The following is a 9,079-nucleotide window of genomic DNA, read 5'->3' as shown; positions in this document are numbered from 1 at the left end:
TCTACATTCTATGTTAACACATTTCTAAACTCTAAAATAAGCTAAACATTTCTACAGTAGTGACAAAATATTTTCATGATAGTCTTTCTAGTTTAGTAAAACCATCCACCTACCCTTGTCTGCCAGAAGGATGATAATGTTATTGTCATTACTAAGTGATGTGAGTGCGTTCCTCTCCTCCATGGTGATATTGGATGCTGGAGGCTTTGCGTTGCTGAGACAGGTCGAAACCTTCGTATGTAGTTGCTCTGCTTCATTGTTGTTGTTTGTTGCTTGTTGCAATATTGTTGTTTCAATGTTTGCTGTTGCTGTGGCTGTAATCAGTTCCACTAGTGGGATTTGTCTTGGTGTCACAGTAAAGTTCAGCCCAGGTGATGCAGATCAGCAGAATGCAGTGACTGACAGAGAAAGGAGAAAAACTGTGGCTCTGAAGGTAGGGCAGGTTTTCTAGCAATCATAAGGTTTGTGATTTAATCCCTGGCTCCTCTAGTCGGCATGCCAAAGTATTGGGCCAGATACTGAACCCTGAGTTGCCGCAGAAGTGTGAGCATATAAGTGTTATGTTTAAAGCACTTAGGCATAGAATAAGGAGCCTGTCAGCGTGTGTGTGTGTGTGTGTGTGTGTGTGAATTGTTAAATAAATATATCCATAAGTAGTGTATGCAGTGTTCAGGCAGAGTAGAAAAGCACCGGTCCAACCTTTTCCCAACCGTTTAATGTCACAGAACCAAAAGGTACCAACTAACAACATCTTCATATTCACGTAATCAAGGAATACTTGAAATTAATTGATCAAATGTGACAAAAAAGTGTAGTGATTAAACCAAAGATAAAGTAAAAATGTGTTTATATCAGAAGAGGAGTGCTCATCATGACTCTTCTAGTTTCCTTAGTTCTATCCTTAACTGGTCCTGTGAAGGAAATAGTTAAGGAAGCTGCTGCATTTTGAATGTTTCTAAAACATGTTCATGTTTTGGTTATGAAGTCAATTATGGCTGATTTGTTTAACCCAGTTAGTATGTCAGTGCCTGTGGCTCTGATCTGTGTGTAGCCAAATGTGATTTCCAATCTGACTTTATGATTTCTGCCTCCTTCAGTAAGAGGCATGTCAACATGAAAATAACCAATTTCCTTCACTGCACAATCATCTACATACTTAGGGTATTTTGAATCTGTGCAATAAAATGCCATGTCCATACTTGTCTGATGCTCTTCTACTGGATGGAAGATGTACACTCTGGTTTCATCCCAGCCCACATCTTCACCTTCCTCTACCAGCTTCCTGAAAATATCACAACAAAAATCCTCCCCATCTACTGTGTACTTTTTGTTCATCCTGTGCTGAAACTTATCAAATTTCTCATACACAGAAACCCCAGAAGTTAAAGCACTTTTTCAAAATGCCACCACTGCTGGGTTTCTTCCAAACTGCACAGCTCCCTTCGTGACCACTTCTTGAGGTCTAAAAGGACACAGAACTTTACACTGATCACCAAATTGATGAATAACATGTTCACATAGAATCTGGCTTTCAGCGTAGCCCCCCCACTAACAGAATGTACTCGATGTGTAGATCTTTCTTCAGGATTTTTCTGAGACTGTCAGTGATGCCCTTCAGACTCTCAGCAAAGAAAGACCTCAGTGTCTCTTTGGAGATACAGATTGCGCCTCCATCCCAGGAAGCACCTCTTACTGTTTCAAAGAAATTTTCTATTTCCTGTCTTTTCTGAGCCAGTGTTCCCAGACTCATTGGACATGTAATTTCAAAATCCTCATCTACCTGCTTAAAATACGTAAAATCGTACATAATTTTCTGAACCTCACTGGGAAAGTTTTCTTCATATTCGTCCCAGACACCATCAGAGAATATTTCCCTGAGGAACTCTTTGAATTTTCTGTCCACAGTTTGTCCCCCCAAATAATTTCCTGAGGCCTTGTGCAGCTCCTTCAGGGCTCCTCCATCCTGGACTTCATGAACAGTGATGTCAATGGTTCCACCTGAAACACACAGGAAGCAATGAAAGCTGACTTCCTGCAGCAGCAGACACAGTCAGATGTTTCCAATGTGTCTGTGGATGAATGTGTAACAAAGTATAGCAGAGTCACATACAGTACCTCCACAGTCCATCACCATGTACTGTGTTCCTGGATACGTATCCAGTGATCCTCCATCATAGTACTAAGTGATGAAGCCATCAGGTGGCAGCGTCTTACACCAGACTGAGGCTGCCTTTGGTTCCAGTGCGATGATCAGGTTTTCCTGAGTTCCTTCTGTAATGATTGTATCCTGGAAGTGAAATAAAAGTGAATCCTCTGAACATTTCAGGATTTCTGTGCTCTCTTAATAAAATTATATTACCTGAGTCGCAGCTTCTCTCATGAACGGCTTTGCGGAAGAATCGCAGATTGCAGGTACGGTAAGCACCCAGGTGAACTCAGAGGCTATGAACTTCCTCCCTTCTGTGCTCTCTGCAATAGTTTTCAGTGCATCTTCCTTCAGGTATCTCAGTGATTCAGTAAACACCTTCAAGGCCTCCATCGACTTCCCATTTGCAGCTTTAATCATCACATCTCTGCTGAGTTTCTAGAGACAAAAGACATTTATATTTTCTTATTTTGTTTAACCAGGAAATGAAGAGCTTGAGATTAATAATGTAATTTCTTTGTCTTTTAGTGTCCTGTGACTATTCTGTGTGCTGATTTGTGGACAGATTTTTGTCAGTTAACTAGTTTCATCTGTCTTAAAGTAATGCAGTCTGAAGGCCAGTCAATACAAACATTTTATTAAAAATGGTTTTGATGTTTTAAATGATAACAAGGAAAACCATTTTTAATGAACCTGACATGTTTTAATAATGTTGATATGCATGTTAATGTGTCTTCATCTTATTTACGTACATAGTATTTTTAGTATTTTTTCAGTTTTTCTCTAACTTTTTTTTTACCTACTTTGTTGTAGAGCGCCAGCTTGAAGTTTTGAAGGAAATAGTGTTTCTTTGCGTTTTCTCCTCGCAGCTTGGTATATGCTTTTGTGGCTCCATAACCAAACTTGAGAAATTCTTCATGTTCGTTGAACAGAATGCAGGATGGAGTCTTTGGAGTGTCCGGTCCAAACTCTTTACCCCACTTCTTCATGTAGAAATCAGTTTCTGCCTCACTGGTTGTCAAACTGAAGGCATATCCACTGTATGCAGTGCCAAAGTCTATTCCGATGATAAATGAATCACTCATTTTGCAAACTGGAACAGCAAGTTGAGTTGCACAGAGTGGCACAGAGGAGCAGTAACCACGTATTTATCCTTCATCTGTCTGTAAGTCCCACCCCCTATTGTCAGGCACCTTCCTGACTTTAAACATTCCTGGTCTTCTGTTCTTTTTCACTGGAAAATCACCTTCTGGAAACTGAAGTTTAGGAAAGTTTTCACCTCATAAAAACTTCACAGCATTACACACTATTAAGTAGTACTTCATTCGTCAGTTATAAAACATTACTGTTTAATTTATTAAAAATGCTATAAATCATTAATCATGTTTAATGAGATCAAATATAACATTGTTTAATGGCAGCATTTTTATACTTTATAAATGATGGATTTCATAAAGGAAATAATCCATGGGATTATTTCACAGAGCTTTGCAAACAAGTGAAAATCATAATATATTGTGCATGAAAATGACTCTGGGATGATTAAGAGTTTGGAATTTCGTCAGATTGTTTCTGTTTTAAGTTTCTGCTTGTCTGCACTCTGTTTACACCACAGCTTACAGTTTACTGTTTACTTCATTATATATCATTACTAGATAAGTCAATACTTTTTAAAATAAAAGAGCATTAAGTAAGAATGTTAAAGCTTATACAGTAGCTAATACTTAGATCATGAAAAACTTAAATCTATGCATATGTTCTTAATATTTATATATATATATATATATATATATATATATATATATATATATATATATATTTGGTTTTGCTTCTCTCTCAGTTTAAACTCAGGCCCTCTAGAGCAAAGGCATAAACACAAACAGTACAAAATGTGCTGTTGCAGAAACGGAAAGAGAAACTTTCATGTTCGAAACTTATTTTGGTCAAACCTGCTTTTCAAGTTAACACCAGCAGAAGAAGGAACTTTTTCTCTTTTACTACATCTTTCTCATGGTTAATTGGGTGGGGTTAATGTCACAATGACTGAATGGACTCAAGTGCAGCCTGTGTGAGTTTGGAATGAAAGTCAAAGGTTTACTTACAATAAGCACCAAGTGCTATGTACAAGGTAAATGGTAAATGGTCTTCCTCTTATATAGCACTTTTCTACTCTTTCTGAGCACTCAAAGTGCTTTATACAACTAATTCATTCACCCATTCACACAAGCACTTTTTTCTGAGCTCTTAAGTGCTAAGTGTCTACCATTCATACATTCACATGCCGATGAACCCATCGGAGAGCAACATGGGGTTAGTATCTTGCCCAAGGATATTTGGCATGCAGACAGGAGCAGCCTGGGATCGAACCACCAACCTTCTGGTTAGTAGCTGACCTGCCTGAGCTACAGCCACCCAAGGTGAGGGGTGCAGAATTTCAGGGGTCCATGGGGAGAAGGGAAGGGCACACTACTCTTTGCTGTGGTCATACATGCCCCCCCCTCCTCTTCTGCCATATACACAACGCTCCTCCTCGCTCCATGCCACACTGCCAAACATAGAAACAACATGACGAGATCACAAAGAACATGAGAGTAGAATAAGGCCAGGGCTGCACTAACGCAGGATGCATAACAATCCAGTAACAAGAAACACCGAGCTTCCGCCTTAAGTAGTTTCTGAAATATTCACATTAACGAGTAGCAGGTGTGTGGGCAAAGGGCAGGAACCCGTATTGAGTTCTGCCCTGGCAGAGAGGAGCCAGAGGATATATATATATATAGAGAGAGAGAGAGCAATAATAATAAAAAGACAAGCCAATAAGTAAGCGACCCGCCAGGCTTGTCTGGATGTTGGCGGTGGAAATCCCGCAGCATGGTCTTATCTTACCCTAACTCTAATCCAGGAGCACTTTTCGGGGCCGTAGCCCTCCCAGTCCAATAAGTACTGGTAAACTCCCTCCCACGGTGCCTACAGTCTGTGATGCGATTGATGGAGTTGGCTGACATCCTATGGCCTATTGGCTTTTAAATTTTATTGGTGATGGTATGACCAGCATCTATTTAAGGAGGAGTTTGTTGAGAAGCTCAGGTGTAGGAAAGTGCAGGCCAATAAAGAGTTCCTTTTGGCAGTGTTTTTTGACATAGAAAAGGCATATGATATGTTGTGGAGGGATGGGCTTTTAATCAAGTTGCAAAAGTTGGGTATTGGTGGCAGGACATTCAATTGGATCCAAGACTTTTTATCTGGTTGGAAGATCCAAGTGCGAATTTCAGTGCACGGTTGAGAATGGAACGCCACAGGGCAGTGCAATTAGTAGTGATGGGCAGATGAAGCTTCATGAAGCACTGAAGCTTTTCATCCAATTGGTTCACCCCAGCGCAAAGCTTCTTGAAGCTTCATTTGCTCTAGTAGGACACCTACTGGATGTAAAAATATTAGTTGGCATGAATTTGAAGAGTGTGGCCTTTTGCACACAGCCTGTAAATGTCAACAACAAAAGGAGTGTGTAAAACATCTATATTGTAGTGATGGCAGTATACTTTGTATATATACTTTGTGTATATATTGTAGTATGGAAAATGATCATTTGGAAATGCTTAAAATGGAAATGATCATTTACTGTGAGGTGAGGTATGGTTGGGGTGTGGACAGTGGTTGTGCTTTTGTAACGTTGAGGTATGGACAGCTACACACTGAGGCCTCAGTCCTGCCTGTTCACATTTTATTCTGTAAAAACTACATTTTCACTGCTTTTATGACCTTTTTAGTGGGGAGAACATAGCTAGGATTTAATGATTTAACAAATCTTTTAAATCCTTTGTCCTCCACAATGCTAAATGGCTGGGAGTCCTCAATCACCATGCTAACCAGGTCTTCATCTATTTGAGATTATTCTCCTGAGGAAAGACAACAAAAACAAAGCACAAATATAAATATCACACACGTAACTTATTACAGCTGTATAATATTGTTATATCATTTAGTAACATTACTGCATGCTATATTATCATTACATTTGATGGTTCACCTGGTCTTGCTCCACAATCGGTGTTCCCCTACTCTCATGCAAAGCTCTGTAGTGCCTAAGCATGGATGAGGTGTTGTTATATCCCAGCTCCCTGGCACATAGCAAACACTTCACCTTGTACAAAAGTAAAGACAGCTTAACATAAATTATATTGCACCATCAGTATTATGAAAATACATCTTCTGTAGAAATTTACATGCCTTGTTGGGAGGAATAAAATCAAAATGTTCCCACACAGGGGAGGACATCCTCCTCTTCTTAGCTGGCTCCATTCTCTCCTGATATTCTCTCCTCACTCTCCTAAACCTCCAAACTGTCTCCAAACTCTCACTAACTGCAACTCTCCACCAAACACCTACATTTTTGAATGAAGTCTGAGGGGTTTGTATCGCTGTCATATCTCGCGGCAAAGTTCGAACCACTTCATGAACCAGTCACGTGGTACAGCCGGGCAGCGAGGTTTCGGACGTCATCATTTTCAGCTCCTCCCATAAATGAAGCAAGCCTCGATACGCGCATCGCGGAAACGCCCCCTCCATTACTCGACACAAGCTTCGAAGCCTCGATACAGAACGTCACATCACTAACGATTAGTCCGTTGCTTTTTGTTATAATGATCAATGATGTTTTTTCTGATGTTCCTGAGGGAATTGGGATGTCTTTGTTCGCTGATGATGATGTGTTGTGGAAAAAAGGAAGAAATATTGAGCACCTAGTGGGCAAGGTTCAGGAGGCTGTAAATATGGTGGTTGAGTGGGTATTTGACTGGGGATTCAGGTTTTCGGTGGAAAAAACAAAAATGATGTTCTTTATCAAAAGCACAGTGAGTGAGTCTGTGAAGGTTCTCAGTCATCCAGGTCATTGTAGACTGAGGAGCTTGGAAAGAAAAGCGTCTGGACTTCTTTGAGTTGCTTGAAGACGTTTCACCTCTCATCCGAGAAGCTTCTTCAGTTCTAAGGGTCAATTGGTGGGGAGTCCCAGATTTAAACCCAGTGGGAGTTTCCCCCCAAAGACGAAAACTCCCCCTCTTTGGGGGGAAACTCCCACTGGGTTTAAGGGTTAGGCTGAGGAAAATAAACCTGTCCCTCCCGAAGGAGGAACAGAGCGTGCACGGTCCATCAACCCTGATGGTCCGCAGCCACACATCCCTCTACCTCCATAAGTGTTTTTAATTTGAAAGGTAAGTATTTCTTTTACAGGTTTGTCTTTTCCCGTGTCCGTTACTTTCAGGTAAGTATGATTTTCGATTTAAATTTTGAAAGGTAAGTATTTCTTTTTTGCAGGTTGTCATTCTCCGTGTCAGTTACTTTGGCTTGTTTTTAATAAAGTGTTTTCAATCCCAATTTGTTTTCTGTGTGGTCTTTGAATTTAGTTTTGATTTATCTCTGCTTAGAGTTTTTTAAGGAAAATCAATAAAATATGAATTAAAACATGAGCTAAAATCCCCCAAAATAACAAACGAAAATAACAAACTAACATAAAGTTGAAAAATAATTAAATGAGTATGCCCTTGGCGCGATGTTAGGGTTAGGGTTGGTCAGCTTTCATTGCTTCCTGTGTGTTTCAGGTGGAACCATTGACATCACTGTTCATGAAGTCCAGGATGGAGGAGCCCTGAAGGAGCTGCACAAGGCCTCAGGAAATTATTTGGGGGGACAAACTGTGGACAGAAAATTCAAAGAGTTCCTCAGGGAAATATTCTCTGATGGTGTCTGGGACGAATATGAAGAAAACTTTCCCAGTGAGGTTCAGAAAATTATGTACGATTTTACATATTTTAAGCAGGTAGATGAGGATTTTGAAATTATATGTCCAATGAGTCTGGGAACACTGGCTCAGAAAAGACAGGAAATAGAAAATTTCTTTGAAACAGTAAGAGGTGCTTCCTGGGATGGAGGCACAATCTGTATCTCCAAAGAGACACTGAGGTCTTTCTTTGCTGAGAGTCTGAAGGGCATCACTGACAGTCTCAGAGAAATCCTGAAGAAAGATCTACACATCGAGTACATTCTGATAGTTTCTACGTGAACATGTTATTCATCAATTTGGTGATCAGTGTAAAGTTCTGTGTCCTTTTAGACCTCAAGAAGTGGTCACGAAGGGAGCTGTGCAGTTTGGAAGAAACCCAGCAGTGGTGGCATTTTGAAAAAGTGCTTTAACTTCTGGGGTTTCTGTGTATGAGAAATTTGATAAGTTTCAGCACAGGATGAACAAAAAGTACACAGTAGATGGGGAGGATTTTTATTGTGATATTTTCAGGAAGCTGGTAGAGGAAGGTGAAGATGTGGGCTGGGATGAAACCAGAGTGTACATCTTCCATCCAGTAGAAGAGCATCAGACAAGTATGGACATGGCATTTTATTGCACAGATTCAAAATACCCTAAGTATGTAGATGATTGTGCAGTGAAGGAAATTGGTTATTTTCATGTTGACATGCCTCTTACTGAAGGAGGCAGAAATCGTAAAGTCAGATTGGAAATCACATTTGGCTACACAGAGATCAGAGCCACAGGCACTGACATACTAACTGGGTTAAACAAATCAGCCATAATTGACTTGTTTTGTTTTAGAAACATTGTTTTAGAAACATTCAAAATGCAGCAGCTTCCTTAACTATTTCCTTCACAGGACCAGTTAAGGATAGAACTAAGGAAACTAGAAGAGTCATGATGAGCACTCCTCTTCTGATATAAACACATTTTTACTTTATCTTTGGTTTAATCACTACACTTTTTTGTCACATTTGATCAATTAATTTCAAGTATTCCTTGATTACGTGAATATGAAGATGTTGTTAGTTGGTACCTTTTGGTTCTGTGACATTAAACGGTTGGGAAAAGGTTGGACCGGTGCTTTTCTACTCTGCCTGAACACTGCATACACTACTTATGGATATATTTATTTA

General features: G+C 39.9%; 2 pseudogenes; one reads left to right on the top strand and one right to left on the bottom strand.

The window, feature by feature from the left end:
• Window positions 1–1,395: 1,395 nt before the first annotated feature.
• LOC148094749 (heat shock 70 kDa protein 12A-like) lies at window positions 1,396–3,231 on the bottom strand (annotated as a pseudogene).
• Window positions 3,232–7,691: 4,460 nt separating this feature from the next.
• Window positions 7,692–8,787, top strand: LOC148094748 (heat shock 70 kDa protein 12A-like; annotated as a pseudogene).
• Window positions 8,788–9,079: the final 292 nt, after the last annotated feature.

The sequence above is a fragment of the Neolamprologus brichardi genome, unplaced genomic scaffold, assembly GCF_056152115.1.
Source record: "Neolamprologus brichardi isolate AB-2024 unplaced genomic scaffold, ASM5615211v1 NODE_ptg000031l+_length_7269946_cov_1, whole genome shotgun sequence".
In the NCBI taxonomy this organism is placed as follows: Eukaryota; Metazoa; Chordata; class Actinopteri; order Cichliformes; family Cichlidae; genus Neolamprologus; species Neolamprologus brichardi.
Note: the sequence above shows the minus strand (reverse complement) of the source record. Positions and strands in the feature narration are given on the sequence as shown.